Raw genomic sequence first — 23510 nt, 5'->3', positions numbered from 1 at the left:
GCCAATTTTAACCAAAGCCTTTATCTCTTATTACTTTCCAATTTGGCCTGCTTACATTAGTCCTCCTTCACCACTAGCTTGGGAGGGTCAGGTCAGCTAATTTTTTTTTTTTTTAAACATCACATAATGATTGATTGGTGCAGGCAATACCAAGGACGTGACATTTATCTAAGCTTTGTAACATCAGAGGTCTCAAATCAACAAAACATTTTTCGCCTGTTCTGGAAAAAGATAACTGCAATAGAAATGCAGGATGTGTTTCCTCGTCAACCACCTCCTAGGGTCATCATGGATCAGCATGAATTCCATTCAGAGTTTGCCATCAGCCACTGACTCTGGCCAGCTCAGGAAGCCTGCACGGTGGGGAGTGGGTGATGCAGGGTTGGACCCCAACTCCAAGATCCTGGTTCAGCCAGCTTGGGAGTGAAGTCCAGGAATTCACCCCCCAACCCCAAGGATTCTGATAAACCAGATTTGGGAACTGCTGCTCTAAATCTAGGGCTCTGTTAAAAACTGACGTTCCTGATGGGCCTCAGTACAGTGGGAGTCTGATGTGGCTTTGACTTCTGAAGAAAATTAAATTTTGCCCATGTGGCCAGCACTGTTTGTGCCTAGCACCTCCGTTCCTATATATATAGGGTGCGACTCTTGGCTTAGGGGCTTCCTTGGGTCAGGAATGGGAGCAGGAGTGTGTTCAGGCTGCATGTGGGCCGGCTGGGGGCCAAGGAGTTAACATTTCCAAGGAGCATCAACCAGTGACGGACAGGAGTTGGTGGATAAACACCCGGCTCTCTGGCACCCTGGGTGGGATAACCCTGTGATGGGTTCTACACCAGCTCACAGAGGTCCGCATGTGCCAGCAGCAGTAACCTGATGGATAACCTTTACTGGCTCCCTTCCTCAGTCTCTTACAACGCTTCCTGGACCACCTCCCAACACTCAGCAGTGCAGTTAGTGTCAGTGTGAGGCGTATTCAAGTCCACTCATGGTTTTGAATGGGTGGATGTTATGCTGTTGCCAGGATGGGGCCAGGGCGAGAGGAGAGAGGCACCCTCTGTGCTGATCCTGCTCTCGTCTGAGCTAGACCATGGGTGCTTCCTGAGGTTCTGCATCCTGGGCATCTTGCCTGCTCACTCCAGACCCACCCTGACTTTCAGGAAATCAGAATATAAAACTCAGACAAGACAACCTATCCCAAGTAGATGTTTTCCAGAGTGTGCTCTATCTATATTTCTTCACTGCTTTTTCATAGACAATCACCCTCTAAATGGAGGACCTTTTTTGGCTTCCAAATTCTGAGGTATTAGAATCATTCTACATGGTCAGTAAAGCACACATGTTGTTGTAGGCATTTAAGACAGCACGTCTACTTTAAGATGATGGCAAAAAAACCAAAAGGCAACCTGTAAAGCATAGCCTATCTTGGCAGAAGCCTTCTAGGTGAAAAATAAAACCCCTAGTTCAAAGAGGCTGCCTGGCCTGCCGAGCTCAGCCTGGAGTTTATTAGCACAGTTAATATCGCATGCAAATAGATTTCCCTGCTTCGGTCATGCCAGTCCATTAATTCAGCCCCTTGTCTGCTACATCTTTATCCTTGGCAGGTTAATCCTGCCAAATGCCTTTGCTGTAGCACCTGTCACGCTGTGCCTATGTCCAACAATGCAATTCTGCTAATCCTGTTGTATCAGCTTTGTGGCCCTGTCTGGTCAATCCAATGGTGGAAAAAGCGCATATAAGGTTTTTGCCAAGATCTTTCTCCTACTCTGGCACCTACCCCTCCTTTTAAAAAAAATGATTTCAATTATATGGTTTGAAAGTCAACCACAGCGCTGGACGCCAGCCAGTGGCCATGTCTTTCGGACAAGGATGTCACGGCGCCGCTCAGCATGCCTCCAAAGTGTTTCTGGCAGCCCCACCCAGCGTCAGCTAAATATGCTAAGTGAAAAGGGTTAAAACAGGAAGATCAGCTAAACATCTCTTTTCCATGGCTGGAAAATCCTGTCCTGTCCTGACACCAAATAGGTTTAACGTTCCACCCTCACAGTTACCATAAAGGACGAGAAGGGCTTGAGGATGGAAAGCATGCCTGTCACTTGTCGTCTTTGGTGCTGTCCTCTTTAAGGCTTAGTGGAATCATTAACATGAATTATTAGATGAGGCACATCCCTTCCTGCAGTTGCCTTTGTCAGGTATTCACCTGACACAGGGAGGAGCTGAATCTCCAGGCCCCACAGTGTATTGCTCTTCTAGTTCGTGTCCCCGTGCGGGTAAGAGCCTGGGAGCTGGACCACTTCTACCTCTGTGACACCAAGCATGTTGCTTTACCTCTCTGGCCTCATTTTGCTCATCTGTAAAACAGGCATAACCATAGCACCGGCCACACAGGACTGCTGTGTAAGGATTCTGTGTTAATACATGTCAATCACTCAGAACAGTGATGGTACACATATAGCAGGCAGTGGGTACATGTAAGCTGATATTAGCATAGACTGAGGAATTTGTCAAAACTCACTGCCATTTGTGTAGTACATATGCAGAGTACATCATATTCCACATGGGCATATCTTTTAGGGTCTTCAGATATGAACTGTACTCTCTTGCCTGCGAATTACAGAAATCTGGCTGTGAGGACCCCTATCTAGTCTCCATGCCTCCCGCTGGTCTCTGTGTTACCCTGGTAGCCTTTGGTGGATGTGAGGAAGCATTCTGGGGGTATGAGCACTGGGACTCAGGGCCTGAGTCCTAGCCTGCTGCTATGTGACTTTGGGCAAGTTACTTGACCTGTGAGACTCTTACAATCCCCACATTAGCAATGGCGAGACTTGGTTTTACACAGCAGGGTTATTGTGAGGATTAAATAAAGTACATGTGAGGTGCATGGCATGCCGCTGGGAACACTATAAGTGCTCCATAAATAATGGCCATTATGGCTATGGAGCCCCTGCAAAGCACCTGGGCTTCCCTCTCCAATTCTCCATCCATTTGTCTCCTCATCACCCCATAGCTTTCGTATAGATGTTGTGAAAGTTATGTGGGACTGGGGAGGGAAAGCTGCCAGCATGGGGCCCGGTTTCCAACGCAGACTCTAGGGATGAGGCGGTGCTCACTGCTGTTAAACCACAGTTCAACCTGGCTGATTTCTTGCTCCAAATAGCCTTCAGCTCCATACAGTCCTTTTTGTGTTACTCTAGTCTAATCCTTGCTAAGACTTATGAGTAGTTTTAAATGATGGTGTGCATGTATAGATTTGAAAGCCCCATGTTTGGACAGAGCTCAATGTGCATCCTGATGTGAGTGCCTAGGCATCATTATGGTAACTGTGAGGGCAGGACATTAAACCTATTTGGTGTCAGGACAGGATTTTTGCCCTCCGTGTTAAAAGTGTTTTGCTACACAAAAGAGCTGTATGCTTCCCTTGCAAACCCAGCCACTGAACACTGCCTTTTCCCTCCTGCTGTTCCCAAGTGCTGCTGGAACGTCTAACAAATAAACTATTATCATTAGTTGAGCACTTACTATGTTCCTCTTACCAGCCTGGATGCTTCACATTCATTATCTTCTGTTTTTTGAGATGGAGTCTCGCTGTGTTGCCCAGGCTGGAGTGCAGTGGTGCCATCTTGGCTCACTGCAAGCTCCGCATCCTGGGTTCATGCCATTCTCTTGCCTTAGCCTCCTGAGTAACTGGGACTATAGGCGTCCACCACCACATCCAGCTAATTTTTGGTATTTTTAGTAAAGACAGGGTTTCACCGTGTTAGCCAGGACAGTCTTGATCTCCTGACCTTGTGATCCACTCACCTTGGCCTCCCAAAGTGCTGGAATTACAGGCGTGAACCACCATGCGCGGCCCATTATCTTCTTTAATTGAGATAGTACTGTTTTATCAATTTCCCACTTAAGGAAATGGAAGCTTGGAAATGACAATTAGCTTACCCAAAGTCATAGCTACCAAGTGGCCATAGAGACCAGGGACTTTCCAGGCTACACACCACATCTTTGGTGTGATGCCATTTCAGCTGCTGGGCATCAGAGTCGAGGGTGGACCTCCTGAATTACCAACTCTCTTTGTCATTAATTTTTTCCAAGGTATAGCTATGCCACATGCAATATTTTCCTCCTCCTTTAATTGTTTTGATTAATCCCGTACTCAGGTTTTAATTTTTCTCCTGGGGGGGGGGGAGGATATGGCAAAAACAAGACTCCTTTTCTGTAAAAATTAGGAAATTCCAGCATCTTAGCACATTTCATCCAGTGTGCTAAGAGTACTCTCTTGCCTGCCAATTATAGAATTAGCAGAAAGGACCCCTATCTAGTCTTCATACCTCCCACTGGTCTATACATCCCAATTCTAATCCTATACATCTGAATTCTGTTGCACTGATCTTAATCTACTTTTCATTCACCAATCTCTTGAATAGAATCAGTTTGCTAATTAAAACATGATGGAATCAAGCTATTTGCAAAATTAGGAGTTCCGACCCTCTGGCCTCTGTGGCCCAGGTGATGTCCTCTGAGACATACGTATGTGTTGCCTTGGCGAGAATTCATGCTGAGAAGACAGTCCATTCATCTTAGGTCTTGCTTAACTAGCAGAATGTAAACATCTCTGAACTTTGCTTACTGGATAAAAGGCAGCATTAGCTTCTCATTAGCTTCCCATTGCATTTCCTCCTGCAGGATCAATCACATATCCAGCCCAGACACGTGGCCCCTGCTTGTAATTAATCTTGGAAAGGCGTAGCTCTTCTGCGGATGGATTGCTGTATTTGAGCGTGGCTTTCAGAGGGGAGAGGTGGGAGAAATAAAGGCTGGAAGCAGAATAATAAGCACCCGTGTCTGCGAAGTCTGCTCTGTGCCCTGTGCTGCAGGAAGCTTTTTTTAGTGGTTGATTCACTGTCAGAAAATTTGCTTTTGCCTGAACGCGACTTAGCATCAGGGAAGGAATTTATGATTTCTTCTTTTCCACAGTGTGAATTTCATGCCTTAGGTAGTTGCGTCTTTTTTTTTTTTTTTTTTTTTGCCAAATTGAAGTTGTCTAAATCCTATCTTTTGGGTGGTTCTAGAGTTATACTCCATACTTTCAACCTGTCTGAGGGGTGGAAGTGCTTGGGTTCCTCTCTTCACAAGGATTTAACTGTGATACTTTCATACAACTGAAAGAGACCTTCTTTTGACCTTGTTCTCAGAACTCTGCTTTTCTAATTCTTATTTGAATTTTAAATGCTTTAAGGTGGCTGGATTTTTTTCTTTTTTTAAAATTGTGGTCATCTCAGTTACCAGGCTGGTAGAGGGCAGTTGGGAAGGCAGTAATAACAAGGAAGTGAAGATCCCATGAATATTGATCATCAGAGATGGCTAGGACTTGAGGCACTAAGGATTGTCAGCTCCTTGCCTTTACTGAATAGTATTTGTTGCTATTTTGGAAACCAAGCAAATTGCAGAAAAACCTTTACAGAAACTCAATTTACATGAAATCCACCTAAGGAGTCACATCCCCAAAAGCTCTAGGAGGACTGTGTGAAAATGCAAGTTTCCTTGCTGCCCCAAATATCATGTGTGAGACACACTTCATTTAAGGGTCATGCCCATTGTGTAAAAGGAGGTGCATCTGCATTATCTCCGAAAAGGGATTTCTTCTGACAAAGCATTTCCCTCCCCCGCAAGCCTCGAAAGACATATAGACAACACGAGGATTAAGATATACTGACAATGGGAGGATTATTTCCTTACCTGGCATATGACAAATGCCTATTAATAAGTGAACAAGACAATCCTGTCTCCATTTTCTCTCAAACACCCTGACCTTGTGGTCAGTACTCATGGGGTTACTGACCTCACTTATCCTGCTGCCTGCCCAGGACCCTGGGGGCAAACCATCCCGGCAAGCTTGAGACTGCCCACCCAGACAGAGGGGGCTCTGAAGGGGGCCCTTGGGCTCTGTCCACAGGAGCAGGTAAGCTGTTCTCACTTCCTCCTGCATGCCTGCCTGTTTTGCCTCAGCTCTCGCATTTCTGTTGCGAGAACTCAAAATGCTTGCTTGTCAGACAAAATGTATATTTGGAAAGTATATTTGTTTGAAAACTTGACTGGCATTGAGACCTCAAAGGCCTGGCTGGGCATTTCTGGTTAGCAGCAGAGACCTAATTTTTCTTTTTGAAAGTCCTGCTTCCTCCCCACAATTCCTGGCCTTGGAGCTCTGTGAAATTTCGTAAGTTACTTCCCCTTCCACCATGATTGTAAGTTTCCTGAGGCCTCCCCAGCCATGCTTCCCATACAGACTGTGGGACTGTGAGCCAATTAAACCTCTTTTCTTTATAAATTACCCAGACTCATGTAGTTCTTTATAGCAGAGCAAGAACAGGACTAAAACAATATGTTTGTATTCTCTTCTCTCTAGTAGTTCTCCCAAGAAATTCTCTCTTTAAAAAATGCAGCAGCTAATAGAGTTTTGGAGGAAGAAAACCCTTTAGCGAAACATGGTTTCATAGAGTAGCAGTAAGGGGAAGTTCTGCTTCTGAACAAAATGAGTTACCTCAACACCACCACAAAATACTCAGGGAAAGGTAACCAAGAACAGGCTTCTGAGAACGAATGAGTCACCCTCTCTTACACTCTGCAGCCTGAGCTGGGAGACACTAGCACACACCTGCTGACACCGGCAATGACTCACTTCAGTCTCACCTCCAGACCTGTCAGATCTCCTGGCCATTATTTAGAGAAATCACTAGCAAAACTGAAGGACAACTCACAAATCCACATTACCCTGTAGTTCTTAACCAAATTCTGGGGGCTGGGAGCAGTTGCCTCATGGGGGGTCCTCTCCCCAGACTCTAGGCCGAGGCACAGAGGTTGACACTGACTCTTCCAGAATGTCATTATTGGAGCAGCTCAAAGATCCACCTCTGTTCGCCCCTGAGGGAGACACAGGTGAGTTGGAGCTGGTGGCTCTTTGTACCATACCTCAAAAGAGCCTCCAGTCCTGGGGGTAGGGGGTAGCTTTCCTGCAAATGGATGTGCTCACATGCCTGGGGAAGGGGCTTATTCAGATGCACAAACAGGAAGAACAGGAAAGTGGGAGAGACCAAGGCAGGGGGCAGAATTCAAGGGGTCCATGCAGTTTCCTTGGTAATATTTTTTTAAAAATTATTTGTGCAATTATTTACTGACATAACTGAATGAGGAATGGGTAGACAAATATCCCTGAGACTTTGCTCAAAGTAAAACACTTCCATAACACTAGGTATTACTATTTTAATGTTAACACTGAAAGACCATATTCTGAGACAGTGTCTGAAGCACAGACAAGAGCAAGGACCCCTTCCCCATGGGAAGTGAATCCCAGGGAGGGTGGAGAGAGGCAGGGACATGAGTCGTGTCTCCATGCCCCAGAGCTGATCACTCCCCTGACTTTGCTGTGTTCTACAGCCTTGTAACACTGGCCAGTGCTCACTCTGGGCTTGTTTTCTTATTGCTGAGATGGAAATAACAATACCCTTGAGCCTCAAAAGCAGACCATCACGTGCCTGGCCAAAGGCCATGGCTGTAGCAACTCAGAACCTGATCATATAGCACAGAAAAAACCTACCTACTGACCTGTTGGTGCTGCTGAGCCTCTCCATCCTTGTTCTGGACACAAACTGAGAAGTCCAAACTCATCCTTCACTCTGCAAGAAATTTTCAGGAATCAGTCACCCTCTAGTCACCTTAACTTCAAGGCAAGCCTTTTCAGACTCAGCAAAAGCAACCTTGGGACTTATCTGAACTTCATAGGGGCCATGAAAGATGGTCCACTATATAATGGACCTGCCATCTTAACCCTGGGCTAAAAAACTGTGGGTGGGGGTAGGTGGTTGAGGGGAGGGAGGGAGGGTGTGGTAGGTGAAGAGTTCTGCCTGCCTGGGCACTCAGTGCTGGATTTCTCCCTGCACTTGCACATTCTTTAACAAAGTGGCAGGGCACAGCTAACATTATCATGCACCCTCAAGTGCCTCTTAGCTCATTTCATGTGATGCTTCTAGTGACATGCTTTTATGAATCTTTGAAGCACAGGTGGTGAGAGGATGAAGAGTTTCCTGTTTTAGGGCTGGGTGCTCTCAGACTGTGTGTGTTTGTGACACCATCCTTTCCTCCCCCCTTCTCCCTCCCATTCTACATCACTAGAAAGAAAGAAAAAAGGGTGGGATACTCTTTAAGACAAGCAGCAAGCCCACAACTTAGCTGATGTCATTCCTTTGTTCCTACTCCTGGGGGCTAAGGCAATAGCTACAGACCTGGGGGCAGGAGAAGGGGGACTTTCAAGTAAAGTTGAAGAGAAAGGAGTGAAATGAGAAAATCTTTAGCAAAGCCCATCTTCTCAGCTGATGATATGGTTTCACTTCAGTTCTCCTTGTCCTTGAGAGGCAATAAAATGGGATGTGACAAGATGGGAAGTAGGTCACGGTTTTGTCCCCATCTTGCAGATGGGGGAAACTGAGGCAGTGGAGCTTAAAGCAGCCAATTAACCTTTATGAAACCGCAGGTTGGTAGGGGCCATACATATTTAGCAAACATCTTTAGCTTTCCTTTGAAACTAATGCTTTTAATTTTCTTGACTCCTGTAATGGGTCCAGACCAGCAAAGTGAAGATGAGCAAGTCAGCTCCTCCATGACATTGATTCAAACTAAGTTGGCAGGGGCGTTAAGATGAGCACACTGCACTCTAGGAGGTCTGAAAGGGGCTCTTGCAGGTACACTCTGGGTATGTGGGATAGAAGGAGAAAGCTCAGCAACACACACCTAATGATTAGATGACAGTTTCTCCATCTGTAAAATGGGATGACATTCTCCTTGGCTGGTAGAGGGAATAAAAGATAATCCTTGGGCTCAATCAACAGTCACAGTAATTGGCAGCTCACTAATGGGTGTCTCTAATACCACAGAAATAAGCCCAGACACCAAAGTGGGGAGTTCCCATCGTCAGCTCTGTCCTGAAAGAGTGGCACACACTTGGCACATTCATTCTAAATTACGCCCCTGGCCTCAGGGTCCATTATGTCAAAGGATAATGTATTTGTGGCACCCACTGTGTCCTTGGAAGAGGTTTTCTCCAGGATGTGGAAGAAAAATTTAAAAGGATCAAAATAGAGGTATCAGTTGATTCATAGCCAAGATAGGGTATACAGTGTTTAGGTAGTTGTAGTAAAAGCAAAGAAAAACAATGGAGAGAGGAAACATCACACAACTCACATTGGTAGAAGACCTGGAGAGCAATATTGAAAAACATTTTGATGCCCATTAGGTAACTGTGCCCACTCTGTCCCTGGCAGTTAAGTGCCTATCTCTGGTCTCTGACACATGGTGATCCTATACCATCTCCACTGAAATCAGAGAGCCTATCTCAATGGCAGCACCCCCACCAATGTGCCCAGCCTACAGAGCTCAACCACCACAGTGATCTCCCAGGCCAATGGGGCTCCATCAGTGACAGGCTGCTCAAGGCCTTACTGAAGGGAGTATCCTCTGAGCCTACTCCAGGGACAGAGTGTGAATGTGGGTGTGCAGGGCGCACATGATAAATCGATCCCCACATCCCAGCCTTCTAAGCCTTTGATTCCATCCTCTTACATGATGCCAAGGAAGTTTTGGAAACCACATGGAATGTAGAACCATTGAGTCTCACTTTCAGCTAACCAACCAAACTATCTCTTGGAGCCACTTCCAGCTGCTCAGCTGACACATACAATTCAGGATCTCTCAGGATCATCTTTGGTCCAACATCCTCATAATCCATTCCTATTCACATTCTTCAGGTTTTCACCAACACAAATTAGCAAAATCTTGCAATCCTTTTGTAGGGATGCCCCTCCTGCCCTGGGAAGCAGACAATCCCCTGCCTCCCGCTTGGTGGAGGGTCTAGGCTGAGGCAGGGCTCCTGGGCTGCAACCCTCCTGCTCCTCTAGTGACCGCTGGTGTTTCTGCCTGCGGAAATGGTTCTTCAGGAAGCAAAACCTGCTGACAGAGACACTCTGCTCCATTTTGGTGTTTTGCCAGAGATTTTACTTTGATTTAGAAACTGAAGAATCCCTCTGATCCTGAGAAGTTCCCAGAGGAAAGAACCTGAGGAGACACCCTGCAGCTTTCTGGCCTGACAAAGCTGCTTTTCTGAATTAGTCTTTCCAGGACGGGGCTGAAGACTCAATATTCACCTCACTGGCACCTTAAACTCCCACCTTTATACTCCCTCCAAATGCAAGAAGACTTGAATTGTTATCAGAGACAGACTATAAAAAAGCAGCAGTAACTGAGTTCAGGGCAGCTGAGGAGGGCTAGAGATACCCGGCTTCGCTGGAATCTTCTGCAACCCCTCGGTTGCAATAGCCATCTTTCACCAAGCCTGACCGTGCCTAGTGCTCCACATACCCCCCCCCCAAGCCTTGCAGCAACCCTGAAAGGTGGACATCATTGCCCCCACTTAATGGGTGAGGAAATGGAGACTCGGCCTCACTCACATGTTTCCACCATTCTCCCAGTGATAGTGATGACAAGCCCGGGAGGCTGGCGCTCATCCCCCAGATGCCGAGACAACAGTGTGCCTCTGGATCATGATGGCGGGGAGTGGCTGTGGGCTTCTGGGTCAGTCACAGGCATTTGGCTTGTGCTTGAGCCATAGTCCTCCTGTCCCCAGGTGTCTTCAGGGAGTGTGGCCCTTCCTTTCCTCACAGGCAGGCAGGCTGCCTACTCTCCACTGCTTTTCCAAATGCCCCCAATGAAGACGGGAGACCGATTCATGCCATTCCGTTTTATTCATGTTTTAGAGGCACCTCTTTAAAACTTTAGTTTTGAAAAGCCTGGAACTGGCAGCAAAATGGACATTCCTGGTTATCCAGGAAGGTGAAGACTCACACGGCCTATGAAACGTACATGAGAAAATGTATGATTCCTTCAATGCAAAGTGATCCTCTGCCAAGTGGACTCAGTTCTCGGAAATCATGTTTTATGCTTTGACACGAATCACTGACCGGAATGTGTAAGGTTAAAAAAATTTAAAACAGGATTCAGCATCAGTATAAAAGTATAACCAGAAGGTTGTTTTATCAACCTTTTTTTTCTTTCTTTCTTTTTTTTAAGCAAGTAAGCTCAATTCCTGAGTTACTGTTGGAAGCTTTCCAAAAGATAAGGCTTCAGTGAGAGAGCTGGACTTTGGGTCAGACAGACCCATCAGTCTGCCTTGCTCTGGCATCCCTAGCCATGCAGGGTCTTGAGCAAGCCAGTGAGCTCAGTTTCCTTTGGGTGAGCTAGGGACAGCAACCCCTTCAGAGGGTTTTTCTGCAGATGAGGTGGGGGAGAGGGAACCAGCATGGGGTACATAGGAGAACAGAGGAGCCCAACACACCTTAGTTTTATTCCCCTTGCTCTTGGGACTTCCATTTCCGGAAGATAATTTTTCCACACCTCCCAAGAATTTATTTGATTCAACATCTAAAAAGGCTGGGTTTGATACTACAAAATTTGGTAAGCAGTGATTCCAAAAAGCAAACCAACAAGAAACATGTAAGCACCAAAGCTGAGTCAATGGGCTGGTCACTGCGACTGTGAAGGGAATACCAATGTAACTCACTAGACTTTGAATACAGAGAGATGTTGTTCACAATGATTACCAGACAGAAGTGTTCCCTGTTACCTACACAACCATAAAATTAGTCAGCAATTTCCAGTTAAAGCTCCTATTCCAGGCAGTAAAAGAATAAGCGAAAACCAAATCCTCCCAATCAAGCTTAAGAACAGGATAAGAGAAATAAGTACATTGCACATGCCAGTTGTGAGGAAGGTGAGGATTTAAATCCCTGGGTGATAGAATTCTGCTGGCGCTTCAGTTTTTATCCTACTCTTCAAAATTACCCCACACTGGGAGTTCAGAATGCAAAATTGCAAAGGCAGTGATGTGCAGGGAAATGAGATAACAAGGCTCAGCCTGTGGGGTTTGCAGCGTCGGGTTTGTGTCAGGATGGAACTGACTGGAAAGTGTGACGATTGAGAGACTTGCTGCAAACTTTCCAGTTGAACCAAAGACTTAGACCCCAGCAATGCAGCCGGCCCCTTCCACTGGAGAAGAAGCTGCCTGGCAAACATGCAAACGCGAAGAAATCCTTCTCCTAGTGGACCCAGCTCGTAGAAATCACGTTTTCTGCTTTGAGCCTAATTAACAACGAAGGGTCATCTTCTCTGGGCATCCTGATTTTGTTTTTGGTTCACTTTCAATTTCCATCATTATGAATCAAATTAGTAAGAAGGGGATTATGAACCAATCTTCCCCACCCCTCCCCTCCACACACAGATAGCCCCCTCACCCCCCATTTCTTAGGCCTTGCTGCGAGGATGAAATCTACAAGAGCGTAAGTGCCATTAACTGACATTCATCAAAACACTCTCCATTGTTCGCAGACATGAGCGGCCGAGAGGTGGAAATTACTTGGCATTTCATTTTAATCTGTATTGAGGACTTGCCTGACAAAACATATTAAGTGTAAGAATTGCCAGCTTGGGACTGAAGCTATGTTTATGGCTTGCCCCGTCTTTCTCTTTCCTAAAGGAAAGGAAATGACACTTCCCCTCTCTTTTCCAACCTTCTGCAGCTTACCACCCCACCCCCACCATCCCTGAAACCTTAACATTTAATTTTCCTTCCTGAGTGAAGCTTTTGTTAGAAGTGTCTATAAAATTATAATAAACATCTTGTGCCTCTGCACTGGCGTCTGAGATTAAAAAAACAAAACCCAACAAACTCTGCCTTTAATAGGGTGTTATCAGCAGCATTTCCCTGGGGGAGGTGCGTCCTGGCCATCTAACTGCAGGCCACGCGAGCTGTGTGCTTCTCTGGAGAGAGACTGTCACCAAACGCTTCTGACAAAGAATGGATGCCATGCTAATGGATGCGCATAATTACCAAGGGACAATGATTCTCCCTGCTGAATTTTGACAGTCATGGAGTGCAATCGTGTATATATCATGCTTGCCACTACAGTTCATTTTCTTTGGAATCTCAAGTTTTTACTTTTATCTTTGAGGTTACTTTCACATTGTGCTAAAAAAAAAAAAAAAGGCTCTTGCAGATGGAAGATTGTTTATTTTCTCCTCCTCATTTGGGTCTGTCTCTGGATTAGGAGGCTGCTCTTGGGGTAAGGCACCATGTGAGTGGTCCACACTTTCTAGACCATAGCTGGCCGCTTTTAGGATTCAGAAGAAGGAAAAATGGTGGCAGACCCATGTGGCGTAGAGGTGGGAGGGCTATTAAGGTCACCAGGGAATAATAGGGACACTCAGGTTTTGCCAGTTTTATGCTTTCTTTGCTTAGGAACCTTACGATGTTGCAGACTGGTGCTGCTCAGGTGTGGGAAGGGTAGAGAAATCCTGGTCCATGTGTTGTATTGTACTGTCATAAAATCTGTGCACTGCGCCACTCAAGGGACCTCCTTTTTGAACTTTTCCCTCCAGAGGTTAAAGGGCTACAAATCCCTGAAGGCAGGAAGTTTGACCTTCTGACCATGCTTTGTTGACCTTGGTGACTTATGTGGGCCCCAGTCTCTCCAGGGAGGCCTCTGTTGTCCCTCATGGGCCACCTCAGCTGAAAATGCAAAAAAGGTGTTCATTTCAGCTCTGCTATTGGGTATCTGCCATTTACAGGAGTTCTGGAATCAGCAGATAGCAGAGGAAAGGAGAGCAGTGCCCTGTGTTCCCCTAAAAGCAAGGTGGGGGCATCAAAGCCCTCCAACCAGTGCTTTCCTGGCCTGGGGCTGCCCACATAGTCCATGGATTGCAGGACAGGGTGAAGGTCAAAGAGAATCTGAGCTTTGTGCTATGGCAGGACTAAGGAAGCCCTTTTCAAACTATGGAGAAGCACCACATGTAAGTGAGGTTGACCTGGCTGGATGCGGTGGTCCTGTCCTACCAAAGGCATGAGAACTGCCTTGCTCTCTCACTCCCCAAATGAGTGCCTTAGGTTAAGTTTTGGTGACAGTACATGCCTTTTATTGGACAATGTGTATGTTCTTTTATGTACTATACAATATAAAATTGCTCACAGCTAAATTCATAATACAACTATCTCTGGCATCAGCCTGAGGAAAAGAATTCATTTCAATGGCTTAGAGAATTGTTACCAATTAACCCCTGAACAGATACAGCTGTTCCTTCCTCTCATGCCCAACCCAAGCTAGCTAGATGCATTCCAAAATTCAAACCTTAGCCCAAAGATGTGACCTTTTGAAAAGATGTGGGAAAAATAATGCCTACAACCTACACTGTTTAAGGTTATAATTTCAGTCTGTTACCTTTTCATTTTGAAAGATAAATAATATATGAGAGACTTGCATATGGCCCGATTTTAGGGGCAGATGTAACTGAAATGGTAATTACTAAGAGTTACAGAAATCATTGCGTTAACTACACAGTACAGTATAGTCACATCATGTTTAGAAAGTATAAGCAAGATGTTATCTAATCTAAATTTGTTGTACCATAGTTCTGATTTTTTTCCACATAAAGATTAGGTTAAACAAATCATGCTCTATTCGCTTCCCCCTGAATTAACTAAAAGTCTTTTTCTTTAGTAAGTAAGTTATCAGATTATCGAACGGGATCATTCAGTTCCCTGACCCCCAGGTTATGCCTGTGAGAGGTACACACCTTGTCTTGTCTCCAAGTAACTTAGCATTTCCTAAAGAGCTCCTGGGGTCTAGCTGGCATCTCCCCCAATACTTACCCTGGATCCAGCCCAAGGGAAAAGAGAGAACAGACGAGCAGCTTGTGCAGAGGAGTACCAGAGCAAAACCCATAGTTAGAGAGGGCTTCCTCTCTGAGAAGACAGACTGGGAAGCCAGGGTCTGTGCCCTAAGCATTTCCTGCTATCTTCCATGTTAACCCATTTGATTTTCACCATAATGCTTATCTCCATTGGGAACTATGAACTTCCTGTATTTATATCCTAGTCTATCACATGATTCCCACTGGACTATAAACTCCGTTGAGGGTAGGGATCTCATCTGACCTGTTCATCTGTACGTCTAATGCCAAGAACAGTGCCTGGCACATAGTAGATGCTCAATAAATGCTTTTTGAATAAATAAAAGACTGAGAAGCAATATATTTGTTCCAAAGAGCTGCTCACTCTTCCCTTGGTCTTTGCACAAAGCAGAGGAGAGGGGAAGCAGTTGAGAAGGCATGGAAGCTGAAGAGAGCAGGTGAGAACTTAAGCTCAGAACGATGACTTAGGTTCAAGCCATAATAAAATAAGAGTTGCAAATAAAAAGGATGCACAAAGCATTATGGTGAGACGTCCAAAGAACTTGACATCGCAGCCCTGGGGCAACTGCTATAAGGTTTCCGGCCTGCATTTTTGAGATTGGCAAAAACTGCAGAAAGATGAGAATGGAGGAACAAAAGGGAAGACCTGCAGAAAGGAATGAAGTTGGACACTAAACAAAGAGGTTGCACACAGAGGCCAAGAAGAACTGTTTGACACTATCCAGAATTTATAATGTGCAGATGCCTGTGGATGTGGGTGATAATAGGCCATGCCAGTGAAAAACCTGTGGCCCTGGGACACTTAGATATGAAACTCTTACGTCCTGAGAACAAGAAACAGGTCTTTGAATATTTCCTCTTCCAAATCCAACCACATGTAAACATAAGCTCTTACATACACACACAGTTCCCACAAAAACCTTCCCTAACCTAATCCATCATTGAAAACATGGGTGTGGGGGCAAAACCTGACTTTAAGAAGGTCAGGTTATATACATTTAGCCCACTGGTCTGAATGTGAACTTCCCTTTTAAGCCTATTTTATGTACTCATTTCCATTGCAAGTGGTTTACTCATAATTCTCACCCTTCAATTTATCAGCCAACCTTTCTTTAAACAGTTAAAGTTGGTATCAGTTTAAAAACTTTTCACAATAGCTAAGACTTGGAACCAACCCAAATGTCCATCAGTGGTAGACTGGATTAAGAAAATGTGGCACATATGCACCATGGAATGCTATGCAGCCATAAAAAAGGATGAGTTAATGTCCTTTGCAGGGACATGGATGAAGCTGGAAACCATCATTCTCAGCAAACTATCACAGGGACAGAAAACCAAACACCGCATGTTCTCACTCATAGGTGGGAACTGAACAATGAGATCACTTGGACACAGGGTGGGAAACATCACACACCAGGGCCTGGGGGAGGGATAGCATTAGGAGAAATACCTAATGTAAATGATGAGTTGATGGGTGCAGCAAACCAACATGGCACATGTATACCTATGTATCAAACCTGCATGTTGTACACATGCACCCTAGAACTTAAAGTGTATATATATATATATATACACACACACACACACACAAACACACACACATATGTATAAAACTTAACTTGCTAACTATTAGTAATAGAAGACCATTTAGATAGCCCAAATACTTTTGCTAATGTTTATGGCCTCTTCTTTTATGAGCTTTTATATTTCTAAAAGAGAGTGGAAAAAATAGGTTTCATGCTCAAATGATTGCTTTCCTATTTTGGAATGAGTCCCTGCACACTTTGTTAGGAAGTGCCTACTGTGTGCTGTGTGCCAAGTGGTGATACACCAGAGAGCTGGGGCCACAGCCCTCGGCACATGAGCCTGGGCTGGCAAGGTTGCCAGCCACCCCCAGCCAAGAGCCACATCTGACCCAGCTACGCTTTGGACTGACAGGCTCTGATGTTTGCTAACCACCTTCTACCTGATGGTCCTCTTAAGGACTTAGATTATTCAAAAGAAGATTGTGATTAATGACTGAAAATGTGTCTTCTATCTAATCATGAAGAAGTATCACAAAAACCCAAAGTAAGAGACATTCTTGGTTTTCTTAAAAAATGTCAATGTCGTGAAAGACAAGAAAGGCTAAGGGACTGTTTCACATTACTGAAGATCAAAGAAACATAACCAAATGCAACGCACACTACTGGACTGAATCCTGGATCAAGGGAAAAAGAAGTGTCTGTAAAGGACATTATTAGGACAAGGGGCAAAATGTGAATATGGATAGTGATATGTATCAATACAATACTAACACAATTGTACCGATACAATATTTTATCAATGTTAAATTTCCTGAATTGCATAATTGTGCTTGATTATGTTCTCAAGAAATACATAATGAAATATTTAAAGACAAACTAATTCCCAAATGGTTTAGGGGAGAATGTGCATATATGCACACACACACATTTGTGTGCGTGTGTGCGTGAGAGAGAGAAAGAGAAAGGGAGACAGGGAGAGAACTTATAAAGTAATCAATCTGGGTCCAGAGTATATGAAATTCATTGTATTAGTCTTACAAGTTTTCTTTAAGTTTTATATTCTTTTTGTTTGGAGGGGAATAATTTTTTCATTTTCTTTTTTACTTACTATTTTGAAATATGTCATGATCTGTAAATACATGTTTTTTTCAGTTTTTAATGGAGACAGAAAAAAGTAATATTTGAAGTAACTGACGTCACATTTAATGTCAATATCATGGTATTTCTTTGAACTCTAATATATGACCCCCCAGTAATTACTTCATGTACACAAAACATTAAATTGTGTCTTAATTTTTTTGTGTCTTGTTGAAAAGCTGCTTGATATTTTTATTTTCATGAAAATGGGTAAAGCAGATGGTTTATACTTTTCTTCTAACAGTACAATGTGGCTGAAATCACATAATGCCCTTTGGCTTTTTAATTAAGTCAGAAAAATAAATTGCTAATAGTCAGAGCTTCTTCCATTTGGTGATTTTGAGGGATACTGTGGCCAGAGGTCCCTGGGAAGCTGGATGATTTCTCATATATGTTCAGTTATCAAGGGGTATTCACTTTTCCAAGAAATGTCAACACAAATGTTGCCTTGACACCAAAATATTCTTTCTTCCATTCAAATCGCAGATGATCAAAAGGATACAGCAAGAATATTTTGCTTGGCACGTGGCCTAAAAGTTCTAAATTTATGTATTCTATTTTTGCTTCTTTCTCAGATTGGATTAGTTACTAGGCAACTGCAGTATTTAATTTCATTTGCTAATAGTAGTTACATTTTAATAGAGGCAGACAGTGTATATGACCAATGCTGCCAATACAAGCTCAGCCCCAACATTCAGCCTCTGTAGGGACAGTAGTGCTCACTACTTCATTCTAATCTTAGACAAACACCACTACATTCCTATATTTTATTTATTTGACTAACATTTAAAGGAAAAGAGATGTCTCTTTTAGAATTATTTATAGAAAAAAATATTTTAGTGATTTGTTTTTTCACTCAAAAAGCTATGTTTGTAACATCCTAAACCCCCTTCTAGACTTTTGGTTCAAGATGGCACACCAAGCATAAATGTTTTCTTCCCTTCACCAAGAAATAAAATAAATCCTTAATAGCACTGAAAGGTGGGCCCTATTAGCACCCCAGGTACATTGATGAACTTCTAGAAGACAGAAAGCGGGTGGGGCAGGTTGATGGGAAAGTTACAATAGTGAATGGCTACCCTGCACAGGCTCAGCGGTAGGCTCAGCAGAGGTAAGAGAATCTTCACAATGGTAGGCTGAAAAAACTCCAAATGAGGAGGAAGAGCAGACTAAGTTAAAACATAGTCTACATACAGGGACCAATCCTTCCTGCCCCTTCCCCAACTGTGTGGAAGACTGGAGGCAGTGTCTGTGACCAAGCTTGACCCAGCTTGACCCATGAGTGTAGCCCTTAAGGCTGGGAATTGGTCTAGAATGTGTAGGGACTGTTCTCTGGGATACCGAGTCTAGAACATCAGTCAGAGGGCACAAGGTACCTCAGTAGACAGCGTCAAGGATAAGGCGAGGAAAAGAGAAACACAACTCTGTTCAGAAGTGAGCTCTGGGAACCTGCTCCACAGGATGAAGCTTCCCTATAGCACCCCATGAGGGTCCCAGCAGTGGGCTGCTCACTTCTCAGGCACCCCAAAGGGAAACCAGCTACTGACATGTGGCTCTTAGTCATCCCTTCCCTCCAGAGGTGAGATCTGCAGTGGAAACCAAGGCTCATGACAGTGAGGAAACGCAAGACAATTACCAACACCAGTTCACACATTTCTGTATTTAAAATATGAATGGACAAGCAAGAATCATCAGATATTCAAGGAAATCATTTGCACAATAGAGAGAGTTGAGGATAAATAGAACTAGACTCCAAAGCAGATAACAGAACTTATACACTACCCACACAGACTCACTCTCTCTCTTCAAAGTGCACTGGTAAAACGACAATAGGTTATTGTGAAAAAAAAAAAAAAAAAAAAAAACAATCGGGGCGAGAAATCCTTGGAAGTTAAAAGCATGTAAAAATGTGCTAAAGATTTTTGTCTTGGTGGGGGAGGGTAGATTACAAATTTTGATTGAAATTATAGTTTCCCATCAATGATAAGGATTAAATACTCTGCTTTAAATAACTAAAGAGTCAGTCGGGCGCAGTGGTTCAAGCCTGTAATCCCAGCACTTTGGGAGGCTGAGGCAGTAGGATCACTTTGAGCCCAGGAGTTCAAGACCAGTCTGGGCAACACAGTGAGACCCTGTCTCTACAGGAAAAAAAAGAAAAAAAAAGATATAGTGGTGTGCACCTGCAGTCCTAGCTACTTAGGAGGTTGAGGCTGCAGTGAGCCATAATTATACCACTGCACTCCAGCCTGGGTAACACAGCAAGACCCTGTCTCAATAAATAAATAAATAAAATAAAAAATTTTAAAAATAACTGAAGAAGAATAGGATAGAGAACTTCCAAAGCACAGAAGGATGAAAAAGAAAACATTATGAATATAGCAATAAAGAAAAAGGAGGCAGGTAGAGAAACAAGAAGCATGTTAAGTAGAAAATGAATGACAGGAATAAGTCCAAATACACCAATATCTATAATAAATATAGTTTAGAGTCTCCTGTTAACAGACTTTGAGATGGGGAATGTACAGAACCAAGCTGTTTGTTATTTTCAAAAGACTTAAAATGATATAGAATGACTGGAGATAAACCAACTAAAAAACCAACTAAATGTTGTCAAAAAGAAAGCAAAAAACACAGTATTAGTGTCAGACAAAAATAGAATTCAAGGCCAAAAGTAAGAGAATATTTTATATGGATTAAAGATGCAATCTAGAAGATAATAGTAGCCACAAACCTTTCCCCACTGAACAACACAGCATGGAACTGTGTAACAAGTGTTAGAAATGCAAGCAGAAACTGTTAACCTGTAATCATGGTGGGAAACTTTAGCACATCTTTCTCAGAAATTGACAGACCAAGTAGACGAAAAAATAGGTAAGGGTATGGATGATTTGAATACACACTGAGCTAGATAATTTTCATATGTAAACTCAGTTTTCAACAAACATAAAATATATGTTTAAATTTCTATAGAACACTTTAAAAATCTGACTCGGTATTCAGCCAGAAATAAAATCTTAATAAAACGCTCAAAAGAGAAATACTACAGATCTCTCGGAGCTCTAACCCAAGAGTAATTTATAAAAGAAAATCAAAGCTGAAATTAGAGACCATATAGCGATGAGTAATAATCAGAGCACTCAGCTCAAAATTTACAGGACACATCAAAGACAGAGTCAAAGTTTAAAATGCAAAATAAGAAAGATTGAAAATGTGCTAAACAATAAGATTCCTTAAAAAAGTAGAAGAAAGGGATTCAATAAAGAAAAAGTAGGATGATGAAATAGAAAACAAGTCGGTTTGATCATTAAAACCCAAAAGATGTTAAGTTCAACAAAAGACCAGTATGAAAAACAATAAACAAAACTTAGGAATAATACAGAGGGTATAACATTTCAAATTATGAAAGAGTATATATGCAAATACCAGTACATTTAAAATAATTTTGGAAGAATAAATGTGGAAATAAAAATTTTCTAGACATATATGAACTGCTAAAATGATTAAAAAAGAAGCAGAAAACCTGAAAAGATCAGAAACTATAGGGGAAAAAAAGTTGAAAAGATAGTCAAAGATCCCACTCTCCCACCAGCCAGGTCCCAGGCCCAGATGGTTTTACTACTCACTACATTTTTTTTTTTTTTTTTTTTTTTACTTTTAACAACCTTTAAAGTGTAAAGTACATATTAATTCCTGTGCTAGACTGCATAGAACATAGAAAATATATAGAGTGTCTCAATTTATTCTACAAAGCTAGCATAACCTAGATACCAAAAGTGGATAGTATGGCACTAAAATAGCAAAGTATAGACCAGAGTTCAACAACTCAAAATGCCTGCAAAAACCAGGCAAAGCATTTAATAGGAAGAAATTTAATATTTAAAAGGAAAATTGATATTAATTTAATAGAGTGACCATAGGAAGAACATATGACCCATCTGAAAGAGGCTATTTGTTTGGTGTGCAGGAGGGGTTCTAAGCACAATCTTATTAATGCTTACATAAGCAAAACTCCTAATATAATTTCCTAACTCAAAATCAGTAGTGTCTTTAAAGAGTAACACAACACGATCTAGAAGAATTGATCCTAGGAATGCAAGGATAACTTAACATTAGAAGAATCCATTACTATGATTCAACTAATTAATAGAAAAACCACACAATCATCTTGATAAATTCAGTACCGACATTTGATGACTCAAAACATCAATTCCTGGCCGGGCTCAGTGGCTCAAGCCTGTAATCCCAGCACTTTGGGAGGCTGAGACGGGCGGATCACGAGGTCAGGAGATCGAGAGCATCCTGGCTAACATGGTGAAACCCTGTCTCTACTAAAACATACCAAAAAGAAAAAAAAAAAAAAAAAAACTAGCTGGGCATGTTGGCGGGTGCCTGTAGTCCCAGCTACTCGGGAGGCTGAGGCAGGAGAATGGCACAAACCCGGGAGGCGGAGCTTGCAGTGAGCCGAGATCGGGCCACTGCACCCCAGCCTGGGCGACAGAGCAAGACTCCGTCTCAAAAAAAAAAAAAAAAAAAAAAAAATCAATTCCTACAGAAATCTATAAAGTAATCTATTTAACACTGAAATGCAAGAAGTAAGAGAGGGATAAATGGCCATCATTGTGATTACTTCCACATTACACCAGTGGTCTTGGGAAAGGCGGTGACCAGAAAATGAAGTGAGGTACAAATATTGGAAAGAAAGAGAAAACATAGTACTTTTCAAAGTTTGTGATTATTATCCTCCAAAATCCAAGTTCATCCACTTGAAAGTGGTTAGAATGACTAAATGGTTTAGTAAGGTGCCTAGATATACCTGGATCTACATCTGTATTTTCACATTATGGAGATACGGATCTGAAAAGTGGAGAGAAGGAAGAAGTCTAGCGGGGGACCCTGGGCCCCAAAAAATGACAGTGATGACTTTACTGGCTTTTCTTTTTGCCTTATCTATTCCAGACCTGGAGGTGAAGAAGCCATCGACCCGGAAATGCAACAGGGCACAGACAAAAATGCTGAATAAAAGGTCCCCCCAAACTCAAAATTATCTCAATAGCCAAAGAACTAGGACAGGGGCATCATAAATGCTTATATTAGAAAAGAAGAAGAGTCCCAAATAATAATAATATAAACTCTTACCTCAACAACCTAGAAAAAGAGCAAAATAAACTCAAAGCAAGCAAAGAAAGGAAATAGTAACAAGCAGAAACCAGTGAAATTGAAAATAGAAAAGTACAGAAAATGAATGAAACAGAAATCTGGTTCTTAGAAAAGAAACAAAAAAATTGACAAATTTCTAGAAAGAGTGATAAAGCAAAAATGAAAGAAAACAAATTATCAATATCAAGAATTAAAACACAGGAGATTTTATGGACCCTATGGACACCAAAAGGATAGTAATTACTATGAACAACTCTACACACATAAATTTGATAACTTAGATAAAATGAACAATTCCTCAAAAAACACCAAACTCACCCAACATGAAATAGATAATTGGAATGGCCCTTTAACTATTAGGGAAATTGAATTTGTAATTTTTATTTATTTATTTATTTTTTGAGACGGAGTCTCACTCTGTCACCCAGGCTGGAGTGCAGTGGTGCGATCTCTGCTCACTGCAAGCTCTGCCTCCTGGGTTCATGCCATTCTCCTGCCTCAGCTTCCTGAGTAGCTGGGACTACAAGCACCCGCCACCACGCCCAGCTATTTTTTTGTTGTATTTTTAGTAGAGACAGGGTTTCACTGTGTTAGCCAGGATGGTCTCGATCTCCTGACCTCGTAATCCGCCCGCCTTGGCCTCCCAAAGTGCTGGGATTACAGGCGTGAGCCACTGTGCCCGCCCTGAATTTGTAATTTAAAATCTCCTGAAATGGAAATCTCCCGGTTCAGATGTTTTCCTAGGAGAATTCTGCCAAAGAAGAATGAACCCCAGTTCAACACATTGCCTTCCCGTAAACAGAAGAGAAAGAAACAGTTCTCAATTTACGAAGACAATATTACTCTCCTATCAAAACCAGACAGGGATAGTACACAAAAGAAAACTACAGACCAAAATATGCCTCATAAAAA

The 23510-nt window shown here is 42.8% G+C and overlaps 1 long non-coding RNA gene across 6 annotated transcripts in view; it reads right to left on the bottom strand.

The window, feature by feature from the left end:
- LOC105480300 (uncharacterized) overlaps positions 1 to 23510 on the bottom strand; it is a 124944-nt gene that overhangs the window by 11769 nt on the left and 89665 nt on the right. For 4 of the 6 annotated variants that reach the window (XR_011620013.1, XR_011620016.1, XR_011620018.1 and 1 more), the window contains exon 3: positions 7586 to 7664. This is a non-coding gene — a long non-coding RNA (uncharacterized lncRNA). The remainder of the gene's footprint in view (positions 1 to 7585; positions 7665 to 23510) is intronic. The other 2 variants (XR_011620014.1, XR_011620017.1) reach the window with 1 other exon arrangement.

Source organism: Macaca nemestrina, chromosome 2, assembly GCF_043159975.1.
Source record: "Macaca nemestrina isolate mMacNem1 chromosome 2, mMacNem.hap1, whole genome shotgun sequence".
Lineage (NCBI taxonomy): Eukaryota > Metazoa > Chordata > Mammalia > Primates > Cercopithecidae > Macaca > Macaca nemestrina.
This window is presented reverse-complemented; position numbering and strand designations above follow the sequence as displayed.